Source organism: Prionailurus viverrinus, chromosome B1 (assembly GCF_022837055.1).
Source record: "Prionailurus viverrinus isolate Anna chromosome B1, UM_Priviv_1.0, whole genome shotgun sequence".
In the NCBI taxonomy this organism is placed as follows: Eukaryota; Metazoa; Chordata; class Mammalia; order Carnivora; family Felidae; genus Prionailurus; species Prionailurus viverrinus.
In genome coordinates this window covers 147,128,666-147,145,327 of record NC_062564.1, presented here as the reverse complement: position 1 = coordinate 147,145,327, position 16,662 = coordinate 147,128,666, and the positions used below count along the sequence as shown (strand labels likewise).

Genomic DNA, 16,662 nt, shown 5'->3' with positions numbered 1-16,662 from the left:
AGATAGCACCAGAGGAATCTGCAAACAAATCTTATTAAATTAACCCTACTTAAGGAAGATAAGACCTACTAGCCCCAGTACCACTACCCTAAGCCCAAACTCCTTTGCCTTGTCAATCCTTCACTAATTAAAAAAATTTTTTTTTAATGTTTATTCATTTTTGAGATAGAATATGAGTGGGGGAGGGCAGAGAGAGAGGGAGACACAGAATCCGAAGCAGGCTCCAGGCTCTGAGCTGTCATCACAAAGCCCAATGCAAGGCTCAAACGCATGAGCGTGAGATCATGACCTGAGCCGAAGTTGACGCTCAACTGACTGAGCCACCCAGGTGCCCCAATCCTTCACCAATTTATTGCTTCTTTGTCTCAAAGGTATAAAAGCCTCCTGCTTTCATGGTTTCTTCCAGGCCTCAGCCTCTTGTGAAGGCTTCCATATACATGTAAAAAGTTAATAAATGTGTATGCATTTTTCCTATTAATCTGTCTGTATCAGTTTACTTTTCAGACTCAGCCAGTTATCCTAAGAGGATAGGGAAAAACTTTTTCCTCCCCTATACCCCTTTACCTCACCAGCTGCCAAAATAAAATTGCTTCCATTAGTAGAAATATCTAACAACTAATTCAATACTCTAATCATTTGGCTCTTTATATGCAAACAAAATTATATTAAATAACACTTCTCTCCTTAGATGGGCCCAGGGCTCCAGGTCAGGAGTACATCCATCCACACACACTACTACTAGCCATTACCATGAGGTGAACCAGGCCACAGCCTCTCTAGTCTGTGGGCCTGAGGCAAGGTCCAAAAACACCCTCTGAACCTAACTGGAAAATACAGAATGTGAAGTCACATACTTCATTCACAGAAGGGAAGTGGGCATAAAATACAAAGTATAAGCTTGCTCATATTTTCAAACATGTAAGGGAGCCACTGTGTGCAGGAAGAATGTATTCTTCTGGGGGAAGTTTATTAAAATGTAAATGTTCAGAGATCCATCTAGAAAAAAATAGAATCTAATAAGTTATAAAATATGCAAACATTGCTTCACTGTAAGATTGGTTACTAAAATCTGCACTCTAAAAAGTTGCATCAGGGATGATATTTGGACTGACGGAGTCACAAAGTCAACCAATCAGAATACAGAAATCCCCTGGCCACTTAGAATCCACAAATAGAGTATTGTTTGCTTATATAACTAAGCTGTTGCAGTATCTGATTTTGCATTTTGTAGGCAACATACCAGATAAAAATTTGAATATACTCATGACTAGAGCCTACTAATAATGCTATTATAAACATTACAAAAATGCCCAAAAGCAAATAAGTATAAGAACAGAAGAAAATAGGGAAAGATCATGTTCCTACTATGGTCAAAAACTTGCAATGAGGGGCGCCTGGGTGGCGCAGTCGGTTAAGTGTCCGACTTCAGCCAGGTCACGATCTCGCGGTCCGTGAGTTCGAGCCCCGCATCGGGCTCTGGGCTGATGGCTCAGAGCCTGGAGCCTGTTTCCGATTCTGTGTCTCCCTCTCTCTCTGCCCCTCCCCCGTTCATGCTCTGTCTCTCTCTGTCCCAAAAATAAATAAAAACGTTGAAAAAAAAATTAAAAAAAAAAAACAAAAAAAAACAAACAACTTGCAATGAGTCCTCATCCCCTTCAGCACAAAAGCCCAGGTCTTTACAATAGCCTACACCCACCCCACCCTCCATCTGGCCCACAGTACCACTCTGAACTCCTCTCCCCTGGCTCTCTCTGCTCTGGGCACTCAACTCCTCACTGTTCCTCAAGTATGCCAAGCATACTCCTGCCTCAGGGCCTTTGCAATGAGTGCTCTTGCTGTCTGGAAGTCTCTCCCTCGAGGTTTCCTCTGGGATACTTCCTCATCTCCTTCAAGTCTTAGTTCTAAAGTCACCTTTTCAATGAAGGAGGCTTATGCCCAAATAAGTGAATGACATCATCTACCTAATACACTTATTGTTTATTGTCTATCTCCTTCTGCTAGAACTCAGGTAAAGGGCAAGAACTTTTACCAGTTGGCTCATAGATGGTTCCAAAGCACCTAGTACAGAACTGCTACACAGGAGATGCTGAGTGATTATTTGTTGAATGATTGAAAAAGAAACAATAATTTAACGATACAACAAGACAAAGTGAGTATTTCTGGGAAAAAATCAAGAAACACTGCTGGGATTTAATAATTTTTGAAAGTGACAGAGAATTTAAATATATCTGATTAATATTTCAATACAAGAAAGTGCTTTTCCAAACTGACATTTTAGAAAACTTCAGGAAGAGAGTCTGTATCTAGAAGGATCATCTATATCAGCTACTGAACACATTAAATATAACCTGATTTAAAAATGAATTGTACTATAGATTATTTTAGTATGTCAATATGTATTAAAATTATAATTAGAATCTTAGCTTTAAAACAAATAATGACAATTCTTCTATAATGCTGAGTTTAACTTGTATGGTTTTTACTCAGGGACTCCCCGGCTGCAGAGTTAATGAAAAAAATCTGGCTAGCACCTGACATTTCCTCCTCTTTATCTCCAGCTTCTGGGAGTCTCCTTTCTGCCACAGATCAATTTGGCAAGTACAAAATCACAGCATTTGGTTGAAAAGGAAGAATACAAGCATGAAGGAAGCTGATTTTGCTGAGCTGAAAAGATACATTTCAACCTTCAAGAACCAATTTAACCACTCCATTCCAAAGACGCTTTGGGGTAGGATTCTTAAATGTTGAGCTCCCCCCTGTGCCTGGGAGAAGCCATCCAACAATTTCTAGAAAAGCAGACTGCTGTTTGGAAGCATTCAGGAATACAGAACAAGTCTCTTATTACTGTGCTTCCCCACAGAGAGAATTCTCAAAACACTACTTTCTAAGAAGGACGTCTCCCCTCTGCTTTGAAAGAAGAAAGATATTGATCAGCAGATTTCAAGTGCAGCACCTAAAGAGAAAGGGCTGCCTAAACCCAACAAAAGCTACATGAGAGTGGTGTTTAAGGCTTATGTGTGTGTATGCTTGCTTTGTGAAAGAAAGAATTATGTTTGTCTTCTTCATCCCTGATCCTCATGATGCATACATGCTAAGCTTCCATTAAATAGTTGCTGAATGAATGGTAAAAAAAAAGAAAAGAAATAAAGAAAGAAACAAGGAAAGAAAGAGGGAAAGAAAGAAAGAAAGAAAGAAAGAAAGAAAGAAAGAACAAACCAGTCACTGCTCCTTAGGTTTAGTTGAAGGGTGGGACAACAGCTAAGTGCTGAGCACCTTTTTCTTATAATTCTAAGCATACATTTACTTTAAAAAAAAATTATTAAACCCCATAAATGTTTCTTACAATTTTTTCTTCATTGCTTACTTTTGCCTTTTTTTGTAACTTAATTCTTTTATCTTTTTAATTAATTCAGCAAGTATTTGTTCCTTAGCTAAACTTCCTACTTCAGAGATAATAGAAGAATAAATGCCTTGGAAACAGACATGCAGATCTAAACACTTCTTCCACTGATCTCTAGCTAGTGTCCTTGAACAAGCTGCCTACCCTCTCCCAGCCTCAGCAACTTCATATGTAACCCAGAACCATACCCATCTCAATAGATTGGTTAAGGGCTAATTGATTTCATGTATATGTACAGTAGATATTTGATAAGTGTTGTCTTCCCTGCTTCTATTTCCTATTAAAAGGTGGGAAATTTAATGGCTGAAGAGCAAATCCAATTCAAACTCTCAGAAATTAGAAAAAATAAGCCTGAGAGATCCCTTCTGATGGCACAAGACTATGTTGTATGCCATCTAGACCCACTTTGTTTCCCTCTGGGAATACAGAAAGACGGCATTTCTCAGACCTCCTTGTAATCAGTGGGTCGTGAGGCCATTAGAATGAAGTGAAGTGACATTCAGGCTTAGACTGTATAAAAATCTTCCAGGCCTGACCCTAACGGAAGCTCAGATGCAGAGGATCCCATAGAAGACTCCAAGGCCCTTTGTGATGTAAGAGGCATGGAATAGAAAGAGTGTAAATGATCCTTTCACCTCCACTGACCTGCAATAAAATATGACATGTAAGTAGCTCAATCTGGGAATTGTTTTGTTTTGTTTTTACACCAGTTAGTCTATCTTGAATACTTTACCACACGAACCACCACCCAATCCTAGATGTGAAAATCTGGAAACAGATGACTACTTATCAGTTCTTTCACTAGATTTCTTGCGAGAGAAGACTGGGTCTTAACTTCTTGGTACTCCACTCAACACTTAGCACAATACCCTAAATAAATACATTAAATTATAAATATATTTATTAAACATGTACATATTTTAAATAAAGTCCACCCCACCCACTCTGGCTATTTTAATTTAAAATATAAACCTTATTTTCTGAAATCATTCCAATCAGGAAACAACCAAGATTTGATGACAATCAAAATGGCAACTGGAATATAATCCCTGTTTTCCCAGGTCACTCGTAGAAGGGCTGTTCTGAGGAGGAGGAAGTTACAGGGACAATCAAGTGTGTAGTAAGAATCCTAGTGGCATTTGAATATTGAGCTCTGAATTATTCTTTCAAATCCTGAAAGCTTCTCTGTCTCACTGAGTCCTGCAGGGATCATTTTCTCCTTGGATTATATCCTCTGTGTTTGCTGCTGTCACTTCCATTCTCTTCTCCTGGCAGCCATGCTTCTACTATTGCTGGCCCACTTTTTAACTAATTCTGATATCTCACCTTTGATAAATTTCTCTTTCCAGCACACAAGGAACCATCCCCACACATAAAAGTATTTGTTTGGCAACTAAAGAGTTAATTGCTATTTCAATGTTTACAGTCCCCTTCCTGGTGTTATGTGGGACACATTCACACAGAGCAGTGTTGGAGAATATTTATAAGTGATGTTCTCAAAACCATTTCTCCCCAGTAGCAAACCAGATCCCAAGCTTTAGGACCAGTTGTCAGCTATCTCCACCTGAGTTGCCTACCTATTTTCACCAGACACTAGCAGTCAATAATTGTCTTTCTCAATTAAGTGCCTTAATCCAAGTGGCCTAGGTGCCTGTTAATCCCAAAGCACTCACCACTATTTTTTAATGTAAACTTTGTTAAGTATAACATATATTTAGAAGGGTACTCACAGCACAAGTGTCCGGTTCAGCGAATCCCTTCACTGCTGTTAGTTAGTTGGAGAGTTAGTTAGCTAGCTTTCCCCCAAAGTCTTGGAGACTCCTTTTCAAAAAGGAATCCTGATAACAGTCCCTGGTATCCTAACACCTTTGATGTGAACAGGAAGATTCTCCCCACTCCTCTACTGCTGCTCACACATACTCCCACATGCTTTTGCTATATAAATAATGAATTAGAGTCAGAATTGGTAATCTCTGTCATGAAGACGCTTTGAAGGTTTGATATTTAGTTTGTACCCTTGCACACACTGATTTTTATTAAGTAGCACTTCTTATTTGCACAAAAGCATCTCAGGGATAGACTACATATTAACACTGTGCATAACACTCCAAAGGAGATATTTGTATGGTTCACTAGAGTCATATTTATAATGGACTCAAGACAACTCCAGAAACAGAGTGTGGTGGGGGAGGAACTGGCTTCACATCAGACCAAGAAATCCTTTCATGTCTTCATTCATAATTCACCACATGCTGTGCTCCCTTTCACCACTGCCTTTAAAAATCAAGAGGTAAAGATACTGGATTTATAGCTGGATATAAATTTCAATACAGCCAAATGTTTCCTGCCTTCTCAAGCATAGCCCAAACATGTCTTTATTTAAACACCTTTACCAAAAAATGGAAATTATTCTAAAAGGTGGCATCCCAATATTCTGAAGAAGACATTCATATATTTAATTCATAGGAAGTAGATGGCAGATAGACAAAAGAAAAAGCATTCTTAGAATTATTCTTTCTTGCAGCAAAACACAACCAATCATTTCCTTTTTTAATCTTCCAATTTTGTATTTATTTAAAATATCAGCTTTTTATTTTCCAAAACTATCCCTGAACATGATCTATCCCAGCTGTAACCTTACAAGTATCCATCTATCTTCAGAAAAAGTTATCGTTGCCATTTAAAGAATACTATGGAAATCCCTTTTTGTCCCATTCATAACTGAACAATATTTTATTTCTTATTTTTATTCGTTTGCTCCAACCAGGATACTCCCAGAATTAAAAGGAACAAAAGATGATGAGAGTCATCTAGTTTATTTAGATTATTAGGTGTTTTTTCCTAGAATGTTTTTTCCCTGCACCAGTTTTTCTCTTTAAATGTTTCAATTTTTTTTCCCTGCCATGTAGGTAACTGTACTTTTTTAAAGTCACAGAACCTGATTCTTCACATATACAACCCATGCCCCAATACCACCCTATCACTACCATAACTGCTTGGCAGAGAACAGGTGTGCTGGATTTTAACACCTTCTCACTGCTGCTATAGGGTCTGAGAGTATGGGAGATATCAGAGTCTGGGACTCTAAATGACTGCCCTCCCCCAACATAAAAATGAATATGTTGAAATTATTTAGATGTTCTTAACATGTTTATTTCACTGCTCTTGGATTAAATGAAGCCTCTTCCCCCACATATTTTAATGAATTGTAAACATTCATGAAAAACTGGAACTGTCTCCTGTCACGAGTAATCCTGTTTTGCTGTTATTTAGGCCTAATGATAAAACATGCCCAATGGGCCTAGAGTGATCTAGTAAATGGCCAGATCGTAGGAAAGGACATTAGTATGTCCTGTGGCCAAGCAAGAAACATGAATCTATAAGTGAGCAGGAAATCTGAATCAGCACTCTTAAAACATGCTGCTCAATTTAATTCCAATCTTTCATACATATATATATGTCTTTAAAATGTTATGATTATTATATAAAAGTGTTAAAAAGCACAAAAGATTTTTAGGGCAGTGAAACTATTCTGTAATAAACTATAATAGTAGATACATGTCATTGTACATTTGTCAAAATCCACAGAATGTGCAACACACCAAAAGGGAACCCTAATGTGGACTACAAAGCTTTGAGGGACAATAACGTGTCAGTGTAGGTTCGTCAACTGCAAGAAATGTACCACTCTAATGTGGGATGCTGGTACTGTGGGAGGCTGTGATTATGTGAGGGCAGAGAGTATGTTTACTTAAAAAAAAAATTATATCTTTTTTCATTTAACATTACATCATATGGAATAAATACACAATACGGATATGTCTTCTCACTGCTCTTTCACTCTTCTCTAGTTGGCTAAAGGATCATTTTGTGATGGCTTCCAACATCCCTACAACCTTGGACAAATCACTGTTTCTGAATGTCTTGTTTTAAAGAGATTTTTTAGTCTTTCCTCACACAATTCCTGCACCTGCACTTCCCCTTCTCATTGCATGCAACTTCATTTTATCTCTATTTATTGTCACCTCACCTATCAGAGATAAAATCAGCTTTTCTAAAACCTTCTTTTATTTTTAGCAACTTTTGAGTTTGTATGAAAAAAAAAAGGGGCTACAGAATTAGATAACACTGGTCCCCCTCTCTCTAATCTTCTCACACCACCCACCACCCAATTGATTCTACAAGCTCTTGTCAGAGATATCTTTTTAAAGAGCCCAAACCCAATCAATGATTTCTCGGTTTAAAACCTTGGCTAGCTCCCAGGTTCATGCTGGCATGCCACAAGTGCCCTTCTTGGTCGAACCTGCACTTACCTTTTTTCTTTGCCATTTCCTCAACAGATCATGGCACTCTCCCATTTCCAAGCATCGCCTTGCCATCGCTTTTCTCCTTCCACTTTTCCACTTCCAAGTTAATACATCCTTGCATTACAACTTATCTTCTCAGTGAAACCCTCTGTAGCCCCCTGCAGTAACAACAATTAACAGAATCTCTCTTCTCATTTGTACCACCAGCATAAAAGTTTGTTGTGTTATACTATGGTTAGTTATTCATGTACTTGTCTTTCCAATGGACTGTAAGAAACTTGAGGCACAACTGACCTTAGCTATTTTTATATTCCCAACTTCTATCTGAGTGGCTGGCACTGAAATAGGTATCCTGAGAAATCCAGGATTATTTGGTAAAGGCATTCACATAATACCTATGAATAGTTCACCTGACCAAAGAGAAAAGTCAGAATTCTCTAAGCTCGCCTATGAAAGGAAGCAATAAGGATTTTTCCTTATTTCTACCTGGTTGGTTAGAGTGTGTACATTTCACTTGTATTATATTTTTTAAGGGACATAGTATTACCTCTTTTTGTCAACTTAGCTTAGAATAGCAAATTTTCCCTTATTCATGAAAATGGTTATGTAAATTTGATTAATGATTATCCACAAAGATCCATCCATCCAATCATTCAAATATATTCTGTAACTTCCATGTGGAACAAATGAAATTCTTCTTTTTATCCATGCTTTTATCTGGGAGACAGAGGACAAAACTATTTATATCAATCTCATAAGCAGAGTACAAAATGTCTCTGAAAATTCAAAATCTGATGAAAATTTTGACATCAGCCAAATCTAACTCTCATGAGTTCCATAAGAATCAGCCCCTGCAGTACTCCCTGAATAATGCTTTCCTTCAGCAACTTAAAGCCAAAACCAGACTAATGGGTTTCAGGAAAAAGTAGTGGTTTCAGAAAATGGGGAAAAAAATAATCTGTTGAATGCTACCCACCACCACCACCACTCACCATTTCCCTACTTCACCTGCTGTCACACACACACACAGACACACACACACACACACACACCCTCACGTCTCCCCTTGTGAGCAAAGCTACTGAAAGAGGCATATATAGACACACAATTACTCTTACAGTGGTTTTTCAGGTATCCTTATACGGCATGAAAACCAGGTTAAGTGAGGCCAGTCAGGTTCCAAAGATGTTCCTGACTTACAGAAACCTTAGTTTCCAGGAACACATGTGGAAAAGATATCAGGTTGAAACATATGTCTGAGTTTGATGAGAAGCTCACTGGGCTGAAAGCCATTAGACTTGAATTCTCATGTTGATTCTACCATGGTGATCTTAAGCAAATTTCTACATTTCTAGGTCTCAGTTTACTCACCTACCATAGGATATAATTGTCCAGTCTGTATTTTTTGCATTGGGGTTTACAATCTCCTCAAGGTATAAAGATATGTGCTAGATGCTACACAAAGGTGAAGGAAAAATAGGGACCACTATACTTAATGGTAAGTAATTCTAGAACTACTTTTATTAGAAAACAAGTAAAGGTATAATTTAGTATCAACTTCAAAGTTGCAGAAAATTTTAAAGCTAAAATAGTGAACTTCAAAGACATTATATATTATATTCATTCTGACTGGAACTTTCTCTGTGCCTCCAGACATCTGCTGAATTGGCTCTTTTTCCTCTGCAGAAGTCCTCTAGTGAAAAATGATGGCAAAATACTGATAAATACTCTCCAAGTTCCCTTCTATATCTTTTCATCCTATGAGTCTGTGTATTAAATGGCAAACAGCCAATTTGCCAGTTTGATTTAAACCTTAGTTATATTATAGCTCACTATTAAAACATAATGCTTTGCAAGAAGAAAAGTGAAAATTCCAGATTGAGGTTTATCACAATTCTGAGTCAAAAGTCCTTTGTTTGTGGCGGGGAAAGGAAAAAGTAGAGGTATGATGAGAGGAGATTCTGGCAAGTGTGCCCCTCATAGGTGAGGGATGAAAGCAGGAGTGAAAAGTAAAGAAAAAATGTAGAACCAGCTTGGAAGTGTGGCTGGTACTCTGTGTCTCAGAGAGGAGAAGCAGAGATGGAGTGCTCCTGTAAGGTGGGAAAGAGCAACTTCTCCCTTCAGGAATGTTAAGAAAACTAGACTCTAATAAATACGGTCTAGGTAGCTTGATTACTTGGTTCTGGATGTCTATGAGAAGTAAAGGCCTTGTAAGGTTTAATAAGTATTTCATAGAGAGCTTCTTCAAATTATACCATTCCCTCCCTCCATATTTCATGTGCACAAATTAATCATAAATCTTGGCATAAACATAGCCAGTCTTCATTTCATTACTTCATGGTGAATATGATGCTTTTGATTACTTCAACTAACCTTAACATATCCACTTGACTCTAAAATGGCCCTTGAAACCAAGGATTCAAATCCCCACAAACAAATGTAGTATGTTCAGAGATTTTATCTTGACAATCTGCACTAGTCAGGAAGAAAATGCTCCTTTGTCATTCACCAGGACTTTAATAAAATGGGAGCTTGTCAGAAGAAACGAGTCCAAATCAAGCTCCACAAAATAAAAACAAAATGCACTCTTGGGAAGACACGTTCATGGGAATATATTTTCTTCCACTTTAATTTCTGCTAAGGTTGTAATAATGGGATTTGTATCGATATACTAAACAAAGAATCAGTGCAAGGATGACACTTAATGTGAGAAAATACTACTGTAGGTCAAAATGTTCTTTACAGGTAGAACTGTGGTTTAGCTGTGTGTGCATCTGGCAACATGGGTGTTTGTATATAGGAAGAAGAGTGTGTGGGGAAAAATAACACACTGAATAGATTATCCATGGTTTATGAAAATAAATCAATCTCTGCCACCAAATTTATAGGCTCAGCATATTTTGTGTGTCTTATTGCTTTATTTATTTATTAAAATAAACAAATTTAAAAACCACAGTAAAAAATCACCTCATTCCTGTTAGAATGGCTATGCTCGAGAAAATAAGAGGTAACAACTGTTGGTGAGGATGTGAAAAAAAGAAAACCCCTGTGTACTGCTGGTGGGAATGTAAATTGGTACAATCACTATGGAAAACAGTGTGGAGGTTCCTCAGAAAATTAAAAATAGAACTACCATATGATCCAGCAATTCCACTTCTGGGTATACATCCAAAGGAAATGAAAATAGGATCTTGAAGTGGTATCGACATTTCCGTATTCATCACAGCATTAATGGAAGATGACAATTCTCTTTATGGCAGAGAAGGATGTTGTAAAATAGCTGGTAAAATAATTAGAACAGATAAATTCATGAGCAAACTACAAATTTCTATTTTATGCACATAGTTCTAATGTACCTGGAGAAGAAAGCATTTCAAATTCTTGGCTGTAGTGTTTTCTGTGGAGAACGATAAAGTTCTGAAACCTTCATTGGGCTCTCCAAACAATTCAGGGTGTTGCCTTTGATCTTCATAGCCCCAGTATCATTTGGGTTCAGGTTTCCATAGAAACTGCCTTTATGTACCACCATGCCTGTTTCCGCTGGCCAAAGAACAGCTGCCAACACGCCTTAGGTGTGAATACCAAGGGCTGGAAACAACATATTTTCCATGGAGAAATTCCATTTTTGGAATTCAGTCTTTCAGTTGGTTGCACCAAGAATATTGGCCTTCAGGCCATAGAATAAAGCCCAATTATCTGATACTTATGGGAATATTTACTAGGTAAAATAACATCAAGCCACAACATTATTAAGATGAAATAAGTATCTTGGCTTAAATTCTCAAAATTCTTTGACTTCCTTTTGGATACTTCCAAGCATGCCAATGTGTGTTGAAACTATAATTAAGTCCTCCTACTTCTCTATGAAAAATTCATGTCTGCCTAAATCATAAAAGTTCCTTTGCAAATGGAAGGGGTTTTAGAACAATTGGCAACGAGTTATTAAAAAATAAAGTTCTTAGAACTAGAACACTTGTCTGTATAGCATATCTGGAGAGCTAAAGTAGGAACACAGAAATTCCCGTCAAGTGCACTGGTGTGTGGAGATGCCCAGGGAAGGATCAACCCCCCTTCTCCAACCCATGGAGGCAGAGTCTGCAATTCAGTTGGAGAATAACCCATCACCTTTGGAAACCAGATTTTATTATGACCTAGTCTCAACTCAAATGTCATTTAAGAGGACTTCCATATGTGTTATGAAGAAGTGCCCACCCCAAAGTTACTCCCAACTACTTTTTCATGGCAGAACTGGTAGAAGAATCAGAAAACGTGGAAACAGGTCAATTGAAATTATACAGAAAGGAAAATGAATGAAGAAAATGAACAGAGCTTCTGGCAGCTGTGGGAAACTACAAGCTACCAAAGTATGTACAATAGGAGTCACAGAGGAAAGAACAGAGAGGAAGGGGCAGAAAAAAAATGTGAAGAAATAGTGACCAATAACTTCAAATTTGATTTAAAAAAAAAAGGTTGAGGGGTGCCCAGGTGGCTCAGTTGGTTGAGTGTCCAACTCTTGATTTTGGCTCAAGCCATGATCTGTGGACCCTTTCTCTCTCTCTCCCAAAATAAAAAATAAATAAAAATTAAAAAAAAATTAAAAAACACAGTAAGAGATCACTCATTCCTGTTAGAATGAATAGCTATCCTTGAGAAAATTAGAGGTAACAACTGTTGGTGAGGACATGAAGAAAAGAAAATCCTTGTGTACTGCTGGTGGGAATGTAAATTGGTACAATCACTACGGAAAACAGTGTGGAGGTTCCCCAAAAATTAAAAATAGAACTACCATATGATCCAGCAATCCCACTTCTGGGTACACATCCAAAGGATATGAAAATAGAATCTTGAAGTTGTATGGGCACTTCCATGTTCATATCAGCATTATTTACAATAGCCAAGATATAGAAACAACCTAAATGAACACTGATCGATGAATGGATAAAGTAGATGTATTAAATATACATATTTACATACACATAAATATCTACATATAAATATTATATTTCTACATAATAAAATATTAGTCAGCCATGAGAAAGAAGGAAATCCTTCCATTTATAACAACATGGATGGTCCCTGAGGACATTAGCTAAATGAAATAAGTCAGACACAGAAAGAAAAATATTATATGATATAGTGGAATCTATAAAGCTGAGCTTATAGAGACAGAGAGCAAAATGGTAGTTAACAGGGGCTGGGAGACAGGGAAAATGGGGAGGTGCTCATCAAAGGGTACAAACTTCTAGTTAGAAAATAAATACATTCTGGAGATCTAATGTACAGCACTGTGATTAATCAATAACAATCCTATGATGTACACCTGAAAGTTGCTAAAACAGTAAATCTTAAATATTCTCACCACAAAAAAGAAATGGCAATTATGTGAAATGATGGGGTGTTAGCTAACACTGTGATGATAATCATATTGCAATATGTAAGTACATCAAATCAGCACATTATACACCTTAGAGTTACACAATGTTATGTGCCAGTTATATCTCAATGAAGGTGGGGAAAGTTAATCTGTATATCTAAGAGGCTCAAGAACTCCAAGTAGGATACACTCAAAGATCAAGTACTTTTTTTACTGAGGCATTTGCAGATCTGAAAGCAGTGCCTAACACATAGGAGGCTCTCAATAAATATAATAAATATTTGTTGAATCAGCAAATGAATTAATCTTCATTTCACAAATGAAAAACCTAGAGCACAGGGAAGCACAGCAATTTTCCCAAGGTCAGTTAGTCAGTGATGGAGTCTGGTTTTAAACCTAGGTGTCTGCCAACAAAACCCTCTATATCAATCTACACTAGTCTACATCATGTACCAGCCCTTGTGTTGTTAAAGTATTCAGAATATGCATCTTTTTGAAATCCATGTTCAATAATTAAACATCTCCTTCTGCCTCCCTTTGCTTCCATCTGAATATATTTGTTCATAGATAATGAGATAAGGACAAATGAGTGGAGCCCAATGTCAGTCTCTCAGATCACCCCAGTCCTGCCTCTATGGTCTCAAGTCTAAATTACAGGGACAAGAAGGGCCTTACGATGAAAAGAGATTTTCCTGAAATTAAGTAATTACTAAGTCTGTGCTGACAAATCCCCAAATCTCAATGAAATAAAAGGTTGAGAGGGAAAATATATGGAATCAAAACTGACTTGAAAAATATCAAACAAGAGAAGATCGATAAGCTTTGAAGAAATTGAAGGTTATCATCTAATTATATCCAGTAAAAGATTTTAGGACCATTTTTACTGGTAGGTGATCCAGTTAATTTCATAACCAAAATAACAAAGGTGACCAAAGTGAGTCCAAAATACAAAAGTTATAAATTGGTCTTACTTATGTGAATTTGACAAGGACCAAATAAAATAAGAACAAAGTAAATTGATCAGTAGACTAGAGCAAACATCTACCATAATGGAACGGCATTGATTTAAATTTTTTTTAACGTTTATTTATTTTTGAGACAAAGAAAGACAGAGCATGAACAGGGGAGGGTCAGAGAGAGGGAGACAGAATCTGAAGCAGGCTCCGGGTTCCGAACTGTCAGCACAGAGCTCGACGGGGCTTGAATTCATGGACTGTGGGATCATGACCTGAGCCGAAGTCAGATGCTTAGCCAAATGAGCCACCCAGGCGCCCCTGAACAGCATTGATTTAAAGAGTCCAGTAATTGTTTAATATTAGGAAATCTACAAATCTTTTTTTTTTCTAGAAATCTTTCCTTAAATCTACAAGTCAAAGAACAAAAGCCATACAATCATCAAAAGATGCTAACAAGGAATCTGAAAGTCAGTAAATCATTCTTACAGGGAAAAAAGTAACTTTTAAGAGCTAGAACTAGAAGGAAGTTATTTAATGTGCAAATATATATTCTAAAATAATAACCTTATATTAAAAATAAATCTAGAGTCATTTACATAAATAATAAATAGGCAAAGATATCTATCCAATATCACTCTTGATCTGGTAGAGCTATGTAAATGGAGAGGACATACTGTCATCATGATGGAAGATGAAATTAAAACTGTTTACACAAAACTGGTAAAGAATTAATCAAAAATTTCAAATTTAGTACTCAAGTGTAAGATATACAATGTATATCCACATTTTCTTGTATACCAGAAAGTATGTTAGAAAATACAATAGAATATATATTCCACTGACAGTACCATGAAGCATATATAAAATATCTAGAAATGACCTAAAAACATGTGAGGAACCTACATAAACAAAATGACATATTTTTACTATAAAGTGTAAAGTAGAAGGAGGTGGAGGGATAAAAGGAAACGAAAACATGGTAAGAGACTACTTTCTTCAAAGGAAAAATGGAATTCTGAAAATATATCAACTCTTTCCCAAAGTAAGTTATAAATGTTTCATAATCTTCATCAAAACACTTGGCTAAAATCCAAAGTATTCTTCAGGCCCTACAGGGGTGCACATGATCTGGTCCTTGACTCCATTCCTGACCTCATCCCTATAACCCCTCATTCCTTCGGATCACACAAGCCTTCCTCCCGCTCCTCTGGCACCAGGAACCCATGATCCCTCTGCCTGTGACTACTCTTTTCCACTCACTCTCTCATGGCCTCCTCAGAGAAATATTCTTGAACAACATTCTCTGACACCATCTCCATCATTCTCTGCCGTTGCCCTGCTTTTTTGTTTGTCACACCAATGCCACCTGATTCTGCGCCGTACAGCCATTCCTTATTTGTCTACCGTCTGTCTCCTCTGAGAGATCATGAACCCCACGACAGCAGTGATTGTCTATCTTGGACATAAGTGCATTCCACTCCCCAGCACCTAGAATAAGGAATGCCTGGCATGGTGAAGGACTCCATAAACACTTTTTGAATGGAATAATGAGAAATCCCAACTGGATAAAATTATTCTAAATTTAGCCTAGAACTATAAATAGACAAGAGTGCAGAGTAACTTCTTAATGCAATAATAAAGGAGTCTTGCTTTACCAAATATTAGCATTTATTGTAAAATCATACTGGAGCACCTGGGTGGCTCAGTCAGTTAAGCGTCCGACTCTTGGTTTCAGCTCAGGTCATTATCTCATGGTTTGGTGAGTTTGAGCCCCACATCAGGCTCTGGGCTGGCAGTGTGAAGTCTGCTTAGGATTCTCTCTCATTCTCTCTCTCTCTCTCTCTCTCTCTCTCTCTCTCTGCCTCTCCCCACTCATGCTGTTTCTATCTCTCTCTAAATAAATAAATAAACTTAAAAACAAAATCATAGTAATTAAGTCAATGTTGTACTGGGAGACAGGCAGATTACTAAAACAAAATTGACAAACTCAGAATAACCATCGTTCATAAAAGAACATATCATAAAGTCAACATCATAACGAGGGAAAATTAATTATTCAACAAAGAATGTAAGGTACACTAGATCAATCTTTGAGGAAGAAGAGGTTATTCTATAAAATCTAGTAAACTTCATGTTTTTAAAATGGCTTTAAAATAAAACAATTAAATAGAAAAATATGTGAATATTTTGCTGATATTTGGATGTAAATTATACTTGTCAGGAAATCACAAAAAATATGAAAAAATTTGGACATATAAAAATTTTAAGTTTATACATATCAAAAATGCTATAACCAAAATGAAAAGACAACATAATGGAGAAAGAACTCTTGGCACAATTATGACAAAGGGCCATTGTATTTTTACCATATAAAGCAAGCTCATAAATCATCATGAAAAGCATTAAAAACTAATAGAAATACAAAAGCCAACAAACATATTAAAATGTACATTCTTAGTGGTAACCAAAAAATATAAATTAAAACAATGCCTCTATCAAAATGCCAAAATAATACATGCTAAAAGTTAATAAAGATGCAGTGGGATAGTTCTCATACATTGCTGGCAGAAAGAAAAATTGGTGAAAAATTATGGAAAAAAGTTTCCTGTTTAATAAGTAACTCTA

At 37.0% G+C, this 16,662-nt stretch overlaps 1 protein-coding gene across 1 annotated transcript in view; it reads right to left on the bottom strand.

Moving 5' to 3' along the window:
- Positions 1–16,662, bottom strand: part of LOC125164074 (cytochrome c oxidase assembly protein COX18, mitochondrial) — a 79,472-nt gene that overhangs the window by 25,037 nt on the left and 37,773 nt on the right. The window contains exons 8-10 of the transcript XR_007151633.1: positions 10,841–10,987; positions 8,255–8,424; positions 7,714–7,865 (exon numbers count right to left, since the gene is read on the bottom strand). The gene's annotated coding sequence lies outside the window, so the exon portion shown is untranslated. The remainder of the gene's footprint in view (positions 1–7,713; positions 7,866–8,254; positions 8,425–10,840; positions 10,988–16,662) is intronic.